Consider the following 18,556-nt stretch of genomic DNA (forward strand, 5'->3'; position numbering starts at 1 on the left):
TTCCTAGGAGCCCTAAGAGTATTCTACACTATGTATTACATATAGGTTCCTAGGAGCCCTAAGAGTATTCTACACTATGTATTATAGATAGGTTCCTGGGAGTCCTAAGAGTGTTCTACACTATGTTTTATAGATTGGTTCCTAGGAGTCCTAAGAGTATTCTACACTATGTATTAGAGATAGGTTCCTAGGAGCCCTAAGAGTATTCTACACTATGTATTAGAGATAGGTTCCTAGGAGACCTAAGAGTATTCTACACTATGTTTTATAGATAGGTTCCTAGGAGCCCTAAGAGTATTCTACACTAAGTATTAGAGATAGGTTCCTAGGAGACCTAAGAGTATTCTACACTATGTTTTATAGATAGGTTCCTAGGAGTCCTAAGAGTATTCTACACTATGTTTATAGATAGGTTCCTAGGAGCCCTAAGAGTATTCTACACTATGTTTATAGATAGGTTCCTAGGAGTCCTAAGAGTATTCTACACTATGTTTTTATAGATAGGTTCCTAGGAGCCCTAAGCGTATTCTACACTATGTATTATAGATAGGTTCCTAGGAGTACTAAGAGTGTTCTACACTATGTATTATAGATAGGTTCCTAGGAGTCCTAAGAGTATTCTACACTATGTATTAGAGATAGGTTCCTAGGAGTCCTATGAGTATTCTACACTATGTTTTATAGATAGGTTCCTAGGAGCCCTAAGCGTATTCTACACTATGTATTATAGATAGGTTCCTAGGAGTCCTAAGAGTGTTCTACACTATGTATTATAGATAGGTTCCTAGGAGTCCTAAGAGTATTCTACACTATGTATTAGAGATAGGTTCCTAGGAGTCCTATGAGTATTCTACACTATGTTTTATAGATAGGTTCCTAGGAGCCCTAAGCGTATTCTACACTATGTATTATAGATAGGTTCCTAGGAGTCTTAAGAGTATTCTACACTATGTTTATAGATAGGTTCCTAGGAGTCCTAAGAGTATTCTACACTATGTTTTATAGATAGGTTCCTAGGAGTCCTAAGAGTATTCTACACTATGTATTAGAGATAGGGTCCTAGGAGCCCTAAGAGTATTCTACACTATGTTTATAGATAGGTTCCTAGGAGTCCAAAGAGTATTCTACACTATGTTTATAGATAGGTTCCTAGGAGCCCTAAGAGTATTCTACACTATGTTTATAGATAGGTTCCTAGGAGTCCTAAGAGTATTCTACACTATGTTTTATAGATAGGTTCCTAGGAGCCCTAAGAGTATTCTACACTATGTATTATAGATAGGTTCCTAGGAGCCCTAAGAGTATTCTACACTATGTATTATAGATAGGTTCCTAGGAGTCCTAAGAGTATTCTACACTATGTATTATAGAAAGGTTCCTAGGAGCCCTAAGAGTATTCTACACTATGTATTATAGATAGGTTCCTGGGAGTCCTAAGAGTGTTCTACACTATGTTTTATAGATTGGTTCCTAGGAGTCCTAAGAGTATTCTACACTATGTATTAGAGATAGGTTCCTAGGAGCCCTAAGAGTATTCTACACTATGTATTAGAGATAGGTTCCTAGGAGACCTAAGAGTATTCTACACTATGTTTTATAGATAGGTTCCTAGGAGCCCTAAGCGTATTCTACACTATGTATTAGAGATAGGTTCCTAGGAGACCTAAGAGTATTCTACACTATGTTTTATAGATAGGTTCCTAGGAGCCCTAAGAGTATTCTACACTAAGTATTTGAGATAGGTTCCCAGGAGACCTAAGAGTATTCTACACTATGTTTTATAGATAGGTTCCTAGGAGTCCTAAGAGTATTCTACACTATGTTTATAGATAGGTTCCTAGGAGCCCTAAGAGTATTCTACACTATGTTTATAGATAGGTTCCTAGGAGTCCTAAGAGTATTCTACACTATGTATTAGAGATAGGTTCCTAGGAGTCCTATGAGTATTCTACACTATGTTTTATAGATAGGTTCCTAGGAGCCCTAAGCGTATTCTACACTATGTATTATAGATAGGTTCCTAGGAGTCCTAAGAGTGTTCTACACTATGTATTATAGAAAGGTTCCTAGGAGTCTTAAGAGTATTCTACACTATGTATTATAGATAGGTTCCTAGGAGTCCTAAGAGTATTCTACACTATGTTTTATAGATAGGTTCCTAGGAGTCCTAAGAGTATTCTACACTATGTATTAGAGATAGGTTCCTAGGAGCCCTAAGAGTATTCTACACTATGTTTATAGATAGGTTCCTAGGAGTCCTAAGAGTATTCTACACTATGTTTATAGATAGGTTCCTAGGAGCCCTAAGAGTATTCTACACTATGTTTATAGATAGGTTCCTAGGAGTCCTAAGAGTATTCTACACTATGTTTTATAGATAGGTTCCTAGGAGCCCTAAGAGTATTCTACACTATGTTTATAGATAGGTTCCTAGGAGTCCAAAGAGTATTCTACACTTTGTTTATAGATAGGTTCCTAGGAGCCCTAAGAGTATTCTACACTATGTTTATAGATAGGTTCCTAGGAGTCCTAAGAGTATTCTACACTATGTTTTATAGATAGGTTCCTAGGAGCCCTAAGAGTATTCTACACTATGTATTATAGATAGGTTCCTAGGAGCCCTAAGAGTATTCTACACTATGTATTATAGATAGGTTCCTAGGAGTCCTAAGAGTATTCTACACTATGTATTATAGAAAGGTTCCTAGGAGCCCTAAGAGTATTCTACACTATGTATTATAGATAGGTTCCTGGGAGTCCTAAGAGTGTTCTACACTATGTTTTATAGATTGGTTCCTAGGAGTCCTAAGAGTATTCTACACTATGTATTAGAGATAGGTTCCTAGGAGCCCTAAGAGTATTCTACACTATGTTTATAGATAGGTTCCTAGGAGCCCTAAGAGTATTCTACACTATGTTTATAGATAGGTTCCTAGGAGTCCTAAGAGTATTCTACACTATGTATTAGAGATAGGTTCCTAGGAGTCCTATGAGTATTCTACACTATGTATTAGAGATAGGTTCCTAGGAGTCCTATGAGTATTCTACACTATGTTTTATAGATAGGTTCCTAGGAGCCCTAAGCGTATTCTACACTATGTATTATAGATAGGTTCCTAGGAGTCCTAAGAGTGTTCTACACTATGTATTATAGAAAGGTTCCTAGGAGTCTTAAGAGTATTCTACACTATGTATTATAGATAGGTTCCTAGGAGTCCTAAGAGTATTCTACACTATGTTTTATAGATAGGTTCCTAGGAGTCCTAAGAGTATTCTACACTATGTATTAGAGATAGGTTCCTAGGAGCCCTAAGAGTATTCTACACTATGTTTATAGATAGGTTCCTAGGAGTCCTAAGAGTATTCTACACTATGTTTATAGATAGGTTCCTAGGAGCCCTAAGAGTATTCTACACTATGTTTATAGATAGGTTCCTAGGAGTCCTAAGAGTATTCTACACTATGTTTTATAGATAGGTTCCTAGGAGCCCTAAGAGTATTCTACACTATGTATTATAGATAGGTTCCTAGGAGCCCTAAGAGTATTCTACACTATGTATTATAGATAGGTTCCTAGGAGTCCTAAGAGTATTCTACACTATGTATTATAGAAAGGTTCCTAGGAGCCCTAAGAGTATTCTACACTATGTATTATAGATAGGTTCCTGGGAGTCCTAAGAGTGTTCTACACTATGTTTTATAGATTGGTTCCTAGGAGTCCTAAGAGTATTCTACACTATGTCTTATAGATAGGTTCCTAGGAGCCCTAAGCGTATTCTACACTATGTATTATAGATAGGTTCCTAGGAGTCCTAAGAGTATTATACACTATGTTTTATAGATAGGTTCCTAGGAGCCCTAAGCGTATTCTACACTATGTATTATAGATAGGTTCCTAGGAGCCCTAAGCGTATTCTACACTATGTATTATAGATAGGTTCCTAGAAGCCCTAAGAGTATTCTACACTATGTATTATAGATAGGTTCCTAGGAGTCCTAAGAGTATTCTACACTATGTTTTATAGATAGGTTCCTAGGAGACCTGACAGTTTTCTACACTATGTTTTATAGATAGGTTCCTAGGAGCCCTGACAGTATTCTACACTATGTTTTATAGATAGGTTCCTAGGAGTCCTAAGGGTATTCTACACTATGTATTATAGATAGGTTCCTAGGAGTCCTAAGAGTATTCTACACTATGCTGTATAGATAGGTTCCTAGGAGCCCTAAGAGTATTCTACACTATGTATTATAGATAGGTTCCTAGGAGTCCTAAGTGTGTTCTACACTATGTATTATAGATAGGTTCCTAGGAGTCCTAAGAGTATTCTACACTATGTATTATAGATAGGTTCCTAGGAGCCCTAAGAGTATTCTACACTATGTATTATAGATAGGTTCCTGGGAGTCCTAAGAGTGTTCTACACTATGTTTTATAGATTGGTTCCTAGGAGTCCTAAGAGTATTCTACACTATGTATTAGAGATAGGTTCCTAGGAGTCCTATGAGTATTCTACGCTATGTTTTATAGATAGGTTCCTAGGAGCCCTAAGCGTATTCTACACTATGTATTAGAGATAGGTTCCTAGGAGCCCTAAGAGTATTCTACACTATGTTTATAGATAGGTTCCTAGGAGTCCTAAGAGTATTCTACACTATGTATTATAGATAGGTTCCTAGGAGTCCTAAGAGTATTCTACACTATGTATTATAGAAAGGTTCCTAGGAGCCCTAAGAGTATTCTACACTATGTATTATAGATAGGTTCCTGGGAGTCCTAAGAGTGTTCTACACTATGTTTTATAGATAGGTTCCTAGGAGTCCTAAGAGTGTTCTACACTATGTTTTATAGATAGGTTCCTGGGAGTCCTAAGAGTGTTCTACACTATGTTTTATAGATTGGTTCCTAGGAGTCCTAAGAGTATTCTACACTATGTTTTATAGATAGGTTCCTAGGAGCCCTAAGAGTATTCTACACTATGTTTATAGATAGGTTCCTAGGAGTTCTAAGAGTATTCTACACTATGTTTATAGATAGGTTCCTAGGAGCCCTAAGCGTATTCTACACTATGTATTATAGATAGGTTCCTAGGAGTCCTAAGAGTATTCTACACTATGTTTTATAGATAGGTTCCTAGGAGCCCTAAGCGTATTCTACACTATGTTTTATAGATAGGTTCCTAGGAGTCCTAAGAGTATTCTACACTATGTTTTATAGATAGGTTCCTAGGAGCCCTAAGCGTATTCTACACTATGTTTTATAGATAGGTTCCTGGGAGTCCTAAGAGTATTCTACACTATGTTTTATAGATAGGTTCCGAGGAGCCCTAAGAGTATTATACACTATGTTTTATAGATAGGTTCCTAGGAGTCCTAAGAGTATTCTACACTATGTATTATAGATAGGTTCCTAGGAGACCTGACAGTTTTCTACACTATGTTTTATAGATAGGTTCCTAGGAGCCCTAAGAGTATTCTACACTATGTTTTATAGATAGGTTCCTAGGAGCCCTAAGAGTATTCTACACTATGTATTACATATAGGTTCCTAGGAGCCCTAAGAGTATTCTACACTATGTATTATAGATAGGTTCCTGGGAGTCCTAAGAGTGTTCTACACTATGTTTTATAGATTGGTTCCTAGGAGTCCTAAGAGTATTCTACACTATGTATTAGAGATAGGTTCCTAGGAGCCCTAAGAGTATTCTACACTATGTATTAGAGATAGGTTCCTAGGAGACCTAAGAGTATTCTACACTATGTTTTATAGATAGGTTCCTAGGAGCCCTAAGAGTATTCTACACTAAGTATTAGAGATAGGTTCCTAGGAGACCTAAGAGTATTCTACACTATGTTTTATAGATAGGTTCCTAGGAGTCCTAAGAGTATTCTACACTATGTTTATAGATAGGTTCCTAGGAGCCCTAAGAGTATTCTACACTATGTTTATAGATAGGTTCCTAGGAGTCCTAAGAGTATTCTACACTATGTTTTATAGATAGGTTCCTAGGAGCCCTAAGCGTATTCTACACTATGTATTATAGATAGGTTCCTAGGAGTCCTAAGAGTGTTCTACACTATGTATTATAGATAGGTTCCTAGGAGTCCTAAGAGTATTCTACACTATGTATTAGAGATAGGTTCCTAGGAGTCCTATGAGTATTCTACACTATGTTTTATAGATAGGTTCCTAGGAGCCCTAAGCGTATTCTACACTATGTATTATAGATAGGTTCCTAGGAGTCCTAAGAGTGTTCTACACTATGTATTATAGATAGGTTCCTAGGAGTCCTAAGAGTGTTCTACACTATGTATTATAGATAGGTTCCTAGGAGTCCTAAGAGTATTCTACACTATGCTGTATAGATAGGTTCCTAGGAGCCCTAAGAGTATTCTACACTATGTATTATAGATAGGTTCCTGGGAGTCCTAAGAGTGTTCTACACTATGTTTTATAGATTGGTTCCTAGGAGTCCTAAGAGTATTCTACACTATGTATTAGAGATAGGTTCCTAGGAGCCCTAAGAGTATTCTACACTATGTTTATAGATAGGTTCCTAGGAGCCCTAAGAGTATTCTACACTATGTTTATAGATAGGTTCCTAGGAGTCCTAAGAGTATTCTACACTATGTATTAGAGATAGGTTCCTAGGAGTCCTATGAGTATTCTACACTATGTATTAGAGATAGGTTCCTAGGAGTCCTATGAGTATTCTACACTATGTTTTATAGATAGGTTCCTAGGAGCCCTAAGCGTATTCTACACTATGTATTATAGATAGGTTCCTAGGAGTCCTAAGAGTGTTCTACACTATGTATTATAGAAAGGTTCCTAGGAGTCTTAAGAGTATTCTACACTATGTATTATAGATAGGTTCCTAGGAGTCCTAAGAGTATTCTACACTATGTTTTATAGATAGGTTCCTAGGAGTCCTAAGAGTATTCTACACTATGTATTAGAGATAGGTTCCTAGGAGCCCTAAGAGTATTCTACACTATGTTTATAGATAGGTTCCTAGGAGTCCCTAAGAGTATTCTACACTATGTTTATAGATAGGTTCCTAGGAGCCCTAAGAGTATTCTACACTATGTTTATAGATAGGTTCCTAGGAGTCCTAAGAGTATTCTACACTATGTTTTATAGATAGGTTCCTAGGAGCCCTAAGAGTATTCTACACTATGTATTATAGATAGGTTCCTAGAGCCCTAAGAGTATTCTACACTATGTATTATAGATAGGTTCCTAGGAGTCCTAAGAGTATTCTACACTATGTATTATAGAAAGGTTCCTAGGAGCCCTAAGAGTATTCTACACTATGTATTATAGATAGGTTCCTGGGAGTCCTAAGAGTGTTCTACACTATGTTTTATAGATTGGTTCCCTAGGAGTCCTAAGAGTATTCTACACTATGTATTAGAGATAGGTTCCTAGGAGTCCTATGAGTATTCTACGCTATGTTTTATAGATAGGTTCCTAGGAGCCCTAAGCGTATTCTACACTATGTATTAGAGATAGGTTCCTAGGAGCCCTAAGAGTATTCTACACTATGTTTATAGATAGGTTCCTAGGAGTCCTAAGAGTATTCTACACTATGTATTATAGATAGGTTCCTAGGAGTCCTAAGAGTATTCTACACTATGTATTATAGAAAGGTTCCTAGGAGCCCTAAGAGTATTCTACACTATGTATTATAGATAGGTTCCTGGGAGTCCTAAGAGTGTTCTACACTATGTTTTATAGATAGGTTCCTAGGAGTCCTAAGAGTGTTCTACACTATGTTTTATAGATAGGTTCCTGGGAGTCCTAAGAGTGTTCTACACTATGTTTTATAGATTGGTTCCTAGGAGTCCCTAAGAGTATTCTACACTATGTTTTATAGGATAGGTTCCTAGGAGCCCTAAGAGTATTCTACACTATGTTTATAGATAGGTTCCTAGGAGTTCTAAGAGTATTCTACACTATGTTTATAGATAGGTTCCTAGGAGCCCTAAGCGGTATTCTACACTATGTATTATAGATAGGTTCCTAGGAGTCCTAAGAGTATTCTACACTATGTTTTATAGATAGGTTCCTAGGAGCCCTAAGCGTATTCTACACTATGTTTTATAGATAGGTTCCTAGGAGTCCTAAGAGTATTCTACACTATGTTTTATAGATAGGTTCCTAGGAGCCCTAAGCGTATTCTACACTATGTTTTATAGATAGGTTCCTGGGAGTCCTAAGAGTATTCTACACTATGTTTTATAGATAGGTTCCGAGGAGCCCTAAGAGTATTATACACTATGTTTTATAGATAGGTTCCTAGGAGTCCTAAGAGTATTCTACACTATGTATTATAGATAGGTTCCTAGGAGACCTGACAGTTTTCTACACTATGTTTTATAGATAGGTTCCTAGGAGCCCTAAGAGTATTCTACACTATGTTTTATAGATAGGTTCCTAGGAGCCCTAAGAGTATTCTACACTATGTATTACATATAGGTTCCTAGGAGCCCTAAGAGTATTCTACACTATGTATTATAGATAGGTTCCTGGGAGTCCTAAGAGTGTTCTACACTATGTTTTATAGATTGGTTCCTAGGAGTCCTAAGAGTATTCTACACTATGTATTAGAGATAGGTTCCTAGGAGCCCTAAGAGTATTCTACACTATGTATTAGAGATAGGTTCCTAGGAGACCTAAGAGTATTCTACACTATGTTTTATAGATAGGTTCCTAGGAGCCCTAAGAGTATTCTACACTAAGTATTAGAGATAGGTTCCTAGGAGACCTAAGAGTATTCTACACTATGTTTTATAGATAGGTTCCTAGGAGTCCTAAGAGTATTCTACACTATGTTTATAGATAGGTTCCTAGGAGCCCTAAGAGTATTCTACACTATGTTTATAGATAGGTTCCTAGGAGTCCTAAGAGTATTCTACACTATGTTTTATAGATAGGTTCCTAGGAGCCCTAAGCGTATTCTACACTATGTATTATAGATAGGTTCCTAGGAGTCCTAAGAGTGTTCTACACTATGTATTATAGATAGGTTCCTAGGAGTCCTAAGAGTATTCTACACTATGTATTAGAGATAGGTTCCTAGGAGTCCTATGAGTATTCTACACTATGTTTTATAGATAGGTTCCTAGGAGCCCTAAGCGTATTCTACACTATGTATTATAGATAGGTTCCTAGGAGTCCTAAGAGTGTTTCTACACTATGTATTATAGATAGGTTCCTAGGAGTCCTAAGAGTGTTCTACACTATGTATTATAGATAGGTTCCTAGGAGTCCTAAGAGTATTCTACACTATGCTGTATAGATAGGTTCCTAGGAGCCCTAAGAGTATTCTACACTATGTATTATAGATAGGTTCCTAGGAGCCCTAAGAGTATTCTACACTATGTATTATAGATAGGTTCCTGGGAGTCCTAAGAGTGTTCTACACTATGTTTTATAGATTGGTTCCTAGGAGTCCTAAGAGTATTCTACACTATGTATTAGAGATAGGTTCCTAGGAGTCCTATGAGTATTCTACGCTATGTTTTATAGATAGGTTCCTAGGAGCCCTAAGCGTATTCTACACTATGTATTAGAGATAGGTTCCTAGGAGCCCTAAGAGTATTCTACACTATGTTTATAGATAGGTTCCTAGGAGTCCTAAGAGTATTCTACACTATGTATTATAGATAGGTTCCTAGGAGTCCTAAGAGTATTCTACACTATGTATTATAGATAGGTTCCTAGGAGTCCTAAGAGTATTCTACACTATGTTTTATAGATAGGTTCCTAGGGAGCCCTAAGCGTATTCTACACTATGTTTTATAGATAGGTTCCTAGGAGACTAAGAGTATTCTACACTATGTTTTATAGATAGGTTCCTAGGAGCCCTAAGCGTATTCTACACTATGTTTTATAGATAGGTTCCTGGGAGTCCTAAGAGTATTCTACACTATGTTTTATAGATAGGTTCCGAGGAGCCCTAAGAGTATTATACACTATGTTTTATAGATAGGTTCCTAGGAGTCCTAAGAGTATTCTACACTATGTATTATAGATAGGTTCCTAGGAGACCTGACAGTTTTCTACACTATGTTTTATAGATAGGTTCCTAGGAGCCCTAAGAGTATTCTACACTATGTTTTATAGATAGGTTCCTAGGAGCCCTAAGAGTATTCTACACTATGTATTACATATAGGTTCCTAGGAGCCCTAAGAGTATTCTACACTATGTATTATAGATAGGTTCCTGGGAGTCCTAAGAGTGTTCTACACTATGTTTTATAGATTGGTTCCTAGGAGTCCTAAGAGTATTCTACACTATGTATTAGAGATAGGTTCCTAGGAGCCCTAAGAGTATTCTACACTATGTATTAGAGATAGGTTCCTAGGAGACCTAAGAGTATTCTACACTATGTTTTATAGATAGGTTCCTAGGAGCCCTAAGAGTATTCTACACTAAGTATTAGAGATAGGTTCCTAGGAGACCTAAGAGTATTCTACACTATGTTTTATAGATAGGTTCCTAGGAGTCCTAAGAGTATTCTACACTATGTTTATAGATAGGTTCCTAGGAGCCCTAAGAGTATTCTACACTATGTTTATAGATAGGTTCCTAGGAGTCCTAAGAGTATTCTACACTATGTTTTATAGATAGGTTCCTAGGAGCCCTAAGCGTATTCTACACTATGTATTATAGATAGGTTCCTAGGAGTACTAAGAGTGTTCTACACTATGTATTATAGATAGGTTCCTAGGAGTCCTAAGAGTATTCTACACTATGTATTAGAGATAGGTTCCTAGGAGTCCTATGAGTATTCTACACTATGTTTTATAGATAGGTTCCTAGGAGCCCTAAGCGTATTCTACACTATGTATTATAGATAGGTTCCTAGGAGTCCTAAGAGTGTTCTACACTATGTATTATAGATAGGTTCCTAGGAGTCCTAAGAGTATTCTACACTATGTATTAGAGATAGGTTCCTAGGAGTCCTATGAGTATTCTACACTATGTTTTATAGATAGGTTCCTAGGAGCCCTAAGCGTATTCTACACTATGTATTATAGATAGGTTCCTAGGAGTCTTAAGAGTATTCTACACTATGTTTATAGATAGGTTCCTAGGAGTCCTAAGAGTATTCTACACTATGTTTTATAGATAGGTTCCTAGGAGTCCTAAGAGTATTCTACACTATGTATTAGAGATAGGGTCCTAGGAGCCCTAAGAGTATTCTACACTATGTTTATAGATAGGTTCCTAGGAGTCCAAAGAGTATTCTACACTATGTTTATAGATAGGTTCCTAGGAGCCCTAAGAGTATTCTACACTATGTTTATAGATAGGTTCCTAGGAGTCCTAAGAGTATTCTACACTATGTTTTATAGATAGGTTCCTAGGAGCCCTAAGAGTATTCTACACTATGTATTATAGATAGGTTCCTAGGAGCCCTAAGAGTATTCTACACTATGTATTATAGATAGGTTCCTAGGAGTCCTAAGAGTATTCTACACTATGTATTATAGAAAGGTTCCTAGGAGCCCTAAGAGTATTCTACACTATGTATTATAGATAGGTTCCTGGGAGTCCTAAGAGTGTTCTACACTATGTTTTATAGATTGGTTCCTAGGAGTCCTAAGAGTATTCTACACTATGTATTAGAGATAGGTTCCTAGGAGCCCTAAGAGTATTCTACACTATGTATTAGAGATAGGTTCCTAGGAGACCTAAGAGTATTCTACACTATGTTTTATAGATAGGTTCCTAGGAGCCCTAAGCGTATTCTACACTATGTATTAGAGATAGGTTCCTAGGAGACCTAAGAGTATTCTACACTATGTTTTATAGATAGGTTCCTAGGAGCCCTAAGAGTATTCTACACTAAGTATTTGAGATAGGTTCCCAGGAGACCTAAGAGTATTCTACACTATGTTTTATAGATAGGTTCCTAGGAGTCCTAAGAGTATTCTACACTATGTTTATAGATAGGTTCCTAGGAGCCCTAAGAGTATTCTACACTATGTTTATAGATAGGTTCCTAGGAGTCCTAAGAGTATTCTACACTATGTATTAGAGATAGGTTCCTAGGAGTCCTATGAGTATTCTACACTATGTTTTATAGATAGGTTCCTAGGAGCCCTAAGCGTATTCTACACTATGTATTATAGATAGGTTCCTAGGAGTCCTAAGAGTGTTCTACACTATGTATTATAGAAAGGTTCCTAGGAGTCTTAAGAGTATTCTACACTATGTATTATAGATAGGTTCCTAGGAGTCCTAAGAGTATTCTACACTATGTTTTATAGATAGGTTCCTAGGAGTCCTAAGAGTATTCTACACTATGTATTAGAGATAGGTTCCTAGGAGCCCTAAGAGTATTCTACACTATGTTTATAGATAGGTTCCTAGGAGTCCTAAGAGTATTCTACACTATGTTTATAGATAGGTTCCTAGGAGCCCTAAGAGTATTCTACACTATGTTTATAGATAGGTTCCTAGGAGTCCTAAGAGTATTCTACACTATGTTTTATAGATAGGTTCCTAGGAGCCCTAAGAGTATTCTACACTATGTATTATAGATAGGTTCCTAGGAGCCCTAAGAGTATTCTACACTATGTATTATAGATAGGTTCCTAGGAGTCCTAAGAGTATTCTACACTATGTATTATAGAAAGGTTCCTAGGAGCCCTAAGAGTATTCTACACTATGTATTATAGATAGGTTCCTGGGAGTCCTAAGAGTGTTCTACACTATGTTTTATAGATTGGTTCCTAGGAGTCCTAAGAGTATTCTACACTATGTCTTATAGATAGGTTCCTAGGAGCCCTAAGCGTATTCTACACTATGTATTATAGATAGGTTCCTAGGAGTCCTAAGAGTATTATACACTATGTTTTATAGATAGGTTCCTAGGAGCCCTAAGCGTATTCTACACTATGTATTATAGATAGGTTCCTAGGAGCCCTAAGCGTATTCTACACTATGTATTATAGATAGGTTCCTAGAAGCCCTAAGAGTATTCTACACTATGTATTATAGATAGGTTCCTAGGAGTCCTAAGAGTATTCTACACTATGTTTTATAGATAGGTTCCTAGGAGACCTGACAGTTTTCTACACTATGTTTTATAGATAGGTTCCTAGGAGCCCTGACAGTATTCTACACTATGTTTTATAGATAGGTTCCTAGGAGTCCTAAGGGTATTCTACACTATGTATTATAGATAGGTTCCTAGGAGTCCTAAGAGTATTCTACACTATGCTGTATAGATAGGTTCCTAGGAGCCCTAAGAGTATTCTACACTATGTATTATAGATAGGTTCCTAGGAGTCCTAAGTGTGTTCTACACTATGTATTATAGATAGGTTCCTAGGAGTCCTAAGAGTATTCTACACTATGTATTATAGATAGGTTCCTAGGAGCCCTAAGAGTATTCTACACTATGTATTATAGATAGGTTCCTGGGAGTCCTAAGAGTGTTCTACACTATGTTTTATAGATTGGTTCCTAGGAGTCCTAAGAGTATTCTACACTATGTATTAGAGATAGGTTCCTAGGAGTCCTATGAGTATTCTACGCTATGTTTTATAGATAGGTTCCTAGGAGCCCTAAGCGTATTCTACACTATGTATTAGAGATAGGTTCCTAGGAGCCCTAAGAGTATTCTACACTATGTTTATAGATAGGTTCCTAGGAGTCCTAAGAGTATTCTACACTATGTATTATAGATAGGTTCCTAGGAGTCCTAAGAGTATTCTACACTATGTATTATAGAAAGGTTCCTAGGAGCCCTAAGAGTATTCTACACTATGTATTATAGATAGGTTCCTGGGAGTCCTAAGAGTGTTCTACACTATGTTTTATAGATAGGTTCCTAGGAGTCCTAAGAGTGTTCTACACTATGTTTTATAGATAGGTTCCTGGGAGTCCTAAGAGTGTTCTACACTATGTTTTATAGATTGGTTCCTAGGAGTCCTAAGAGTATTCTACACTATGTTTTATAGATAGGTTCCTAGGAGCCCTAAGAGTATTCTACACTATGTTTATAGATAGGTTCCTAGGAGTTCTAAGAGTATTCTACACTATGTTTATAGATAGGTTCCTAGGAGCCCTAAGCGTATTCTACACTATGTATTATAGATAGGTTCCTAGGAGTCCTAAGAGTATTCTACACTATGTTTTATAGATAGGTTCCTAGGAGCCCTAAGCGTATTCTACACTATGTTTTATAGATAGGTTCCTAGGAGCCCTAAGCGTATTCTACACTATGTATTATAGATAGGTTCCTAGGAGTCCTAAGAGTATTCTACACTATGTATTATAGATAGGTTCCTAGGAGTCCTAAGAGTATTCTACACTATGTTTTATAGATAGGTTCCTAGGAGCCCTAAGCGTATTCTACACTATGTTTTATAGATAGGTTCCTAGGAGTCCTAAGCGTATTCTACACTATGTATTATAGATAGGTTCCTAGGAGTCCTAAGAGTATTCTACACTATGTTTTATAGATAGGTTCCTGGGAGTCCTAAGAGTGTTCTACACTATGTTTTATAGATAGGTTCCTGGGAGTCCTAAGAGTATTCTACACTATGTTTTATAGATTGGTTCCTAGGAGTCCTAAGAGTATTCTACACTATGTTTTATAGATAGGTTCCTAGGAGTCCTAAGAGTATTCTACACTATGTATTATAGATAGGTTCCTAGGAGTCCTAAGAGTATTCTACACTATGTATTATAGATAGGTTCCTAGGAGCCCTAAGAGTGTTCTACACTATGTATTATAGAAAGGTTCCTAGGAGTCTTAAGAGTATTCTACACTATGTATTATAGATAGGTTCCTAGGAGCCCTAAGAGTATTCTACACTATGTATTATAGAAAGGTTCCTAGGAGTCTTAAGAGTGTTCTACACTATGTATTATAGAAAGGTTCCTAGGAGTCTTAAGAGTGTTCTACACTATGTATTATAGATAGGTTCCTAGGAGCCCTAAGAGTGTTCTACACTATGTATTATAGATAGGTTCCTAGGAGCCCTAAGAGTGTTCTACACTATGTATTATAGAAAGGTTCCTAGGAGTCTTAAGAGTATTCTACACTATGTTTTATAGATAGGTTCCTAGGAGTCCTAAGAGTATTCTACACTATGTTTTATAGATAGGTTCCTAGGAGTCCTAAGAGTGTTCTACACTATGTTTTATAGATAGGTTCCTAGGAGTCCTAAGAGTATTCTATACTATGTTTTATAGATAGGTTCCTAGGAGTCCTAAGAGTATTCTACACTATGTTTTATAGATAGGTTCCTAGGAGTCCTAAGAGTGTTCTACACTATGTATTATAGATAGGTTCCTAGGAGCCCTAAGAGTATTCTACACTATGTATTATAGATAGGTTCCTAGGAGTCCTAAGAGTATTCTACACTATGTTTTATAGATAGGTTCCTAGGAGTCCTAAGAGTGTTCTACACTATGTATTATAGATAGGTTCCTAGGAGCCCTAAGAGTGTTCTACACTATGTATTATAGAAAGGTTCCTAGGAGTCTTAAGAGTATTCTACACTATGTTTTATAGATAGGTTCCTAGGAGTCCTAAGAGTATTCTACACTATGTTTTATAGATAGGTTCCTAGGAGCCCTAAGAGTATTCTACACTATGTATTATAGATAGGTTCCTAGGAGTCCTAAGAGTATTCTACACTATGTTTTATAGATAGGTTCCTAGGAGTCCTAAGAGTGTTCTACACTATGTATTATAGATAGGTTCCTAGGAGCCCTAAGAGTGTTCTACACTATGTATTATAGAAAGGTTCCTAGGAGTCTTAAGAGTGTTCTACACTATGTATTATAGATAGGTTCCTAGGAGCCCTAAGAGTGTTCTACACTATGTATTATAGATAGGTTCCTAGGAGCCCTAAGAGTGTTCTACACTATGTATTATAGAAAGGTTCCTAGGAGTCTTAAGAGTATTCTACACTATGTTTTATAGATAGGTTCCTAGGAGTCCTAAGAGTATTCTACACTATGTTTTATAGATAGGTTCCTAGGAGTCCTAAGAGTGTTCTACACTATGTTTTATAGATAGGTTCCTAGGAGTCCTAAGAGTATTCTATACTATGTTTTATAGATAGGTTCCTAGGAGTCCTAAGAGTATTCTACACTATGTTTTATAGATAGGTTCCTAGGAGTCCTAAGAGTGTTCTACACTATGTATTATAGATAGGTTCCTAGGAGTCCTAAGAGTATTCTACACTATGTATTATAGATAGGTTCCTAGGAGTCCTAAGAGTGTTCTACACTATGTATTATAGATAGGTTCCTAGGAGCCCTAAGAGTGTTCTACACTATGTATTATAGAAAGGTTCCTAGGAGTCTTAAGAGTATTCTACACTATGTTTTATAGATAGGTTCCTAGGAGTCCTAAGAGTATTCTACACTATGTATTATAGATAGGTTCCTAGGAGCCCTAAGAGTGTTCTACACTATGTTTTATAGATAGGTTCCTAGGAGTCTTAAGAGTATTCTACACTATGTTTTATAGATAGGTTCCTAGGAGCCCTAAGAGTATTCTACACTATGTTTTATAGATAGGTTCCTAGGAGACCTGACAGTGTTCTACACTATGTTTTATAGATAGGTTCCTATCTATAAACTGCAGTTATAAACTGTATATGAGGCCTAGTTATAGAGTTTGCACTTGTTAGTAGCTTCAAAGGGGTATTTTGGTTCTTCAGAATAGCGGTCACAACTTGCTGATCAGTGGAAGTTTGGTCTCTTGAACCTCCAATGATCACAGGAGTGGGGGTCCTATTCTCCCCACCTGAATGAAGCAGCAAATCGAGCACGTGTGGTCCGTCCAATAGTTGTGTACTTTACTTAGGTATCTTCAGCAATACCATAGAAGTCAATGGAGTGGCCATGCTGTGACATCATTTAGAATTTCAGACTTTTTTGTAAGTTTCAAAACTACAAAGCTGGTTTTATATAAACATAGATGACTGCCATCTAGTGGTAGGCTGGTTATTGCAGTAAGCATCTGTGTGTGTAGTTGAGGGGGTAGTGAAAGATGGTGTCCATAATACAAGGTGATATTGATGGACAGGTGTATATGGTGTCCCAGATATCATTGATGCTCTGCCTTAGATAATCTTAGATGAATGGGGCATCTGAGGCATTTACCCACACCCTATATTACAACTTTGCTTAATATCCAGCATAAACACAAGGGCAGACTGATGGCAAGTATACAGAACTGCTTGTCGCCCCTTCTGTCACCAAACCTGTTACTTATAATTTCTCATAATTAAAGCATATCAGTCCTTTTATTTATCAGCCTGGTAATCTGTATGTTAAGAATTGGGAACATCATTGAGGTGATGAAGGGGCTAATAATAACATCCATGGTGGTCCAGGGAAGCAAAGAGGTTAATGATGACATCCCTTGTGGTCTTTAGCAGTGAAGGGGATGTGGTGATGTCATCGGTCCCTATTGACCAACCGCTGAGACCACTGATTGGTCTCAATGGTCATGTGAGCTTCTCTGCTTCTGCCCAAGAATCCTGACAAAGGGGACAAGGGCTGTATCACAGAGGACCGAGGATAGGTAAGTATACATTTATTTTTGTTTTGCAACCCTCATGACCTGAGGTTCCTATAATTTGTGGATAACTCCACAACTCTGGTGGGTTAGGGCGGTACACTACATAGTTGTTATATCCCTGGTGGGTTAGGGCAGTACACTACATAGTTGTTATATCCCTGGTGGGTTAGGGCAGTACATTACATAGTTGTTATATCCCTGGTGGGTTAGGGCAGTACATTACATAGTTGTTATATCCCTGGTGGGTTAGGGCGGTACACTACATAGTTGTTATATCCCTGGTGGGTTAGGGCAGTACATTACATAGTTGTTATATCCCTGGTGGGTTAGGGCAGTACATTACATAGTTGTTATATCCCTGGTGGGTTAGGATAGTACATTACATAGTTGTTATATCCCTGGTGGGTTAGGGCGGTACACTACATAGTTGTTATATCCCTGGTGGGTTAGGGCAGTACATGACATAGTTGTTATATCCCTGGTGGGTTAGGGCAGTACACTACATAGTTGTTATATCCCTGGTGGGTTAGGGCAGTACATTACATAGTTGTTATATCCCTGGTGGGTTAGGGCGGTACACTACATAGTTGTTATATCCCTGGTGGGTTAGGGCAGTACATTACATAGTTGTTATATCCCTGGTGGGTTAGGGCAGCACATTACATAGCTGTTATATCCCTGGTGGGTTAGGGCAGTACATGACATAGTTGTTATATCCCTGGTGGGTTAGGGCAGTACATTACATAGCTGTTATACAGTATCTCTGGTGGGTTAGGGCAGTACAGTACATAGCTGTTATATCCCTGGTGGGTTAGGGCAGTACATTACATAGTTGTTATATCCCTGGTGGGTTAGGGCAGTACATTACATAGTTGTTATATCCCTGGTGGGTTAGGGCAGTACATTACATAGTTGTTATATCCCTGGTGGGTTAGGGCAGTACACTACATAGTTGTTATATCCCTGGTGGGTTAGGGCGGTACAT

This window comes from Leptodactylus fuscus, chromosome 1, assembly GCF_031893055.1.
Source record: "Leptodactylus fuscus isolate aLepFus1 chromosome 1, aLepFus1.hap2, whole genome shotgun sequence".
In the NCBI taxonomy this organism is placed as follows: Eukaryota; Metazoa; Chordata; class Amphibia; order Anura; family Leptodactylidae; genus Leptodactylus; species Leptodactylus fuscus.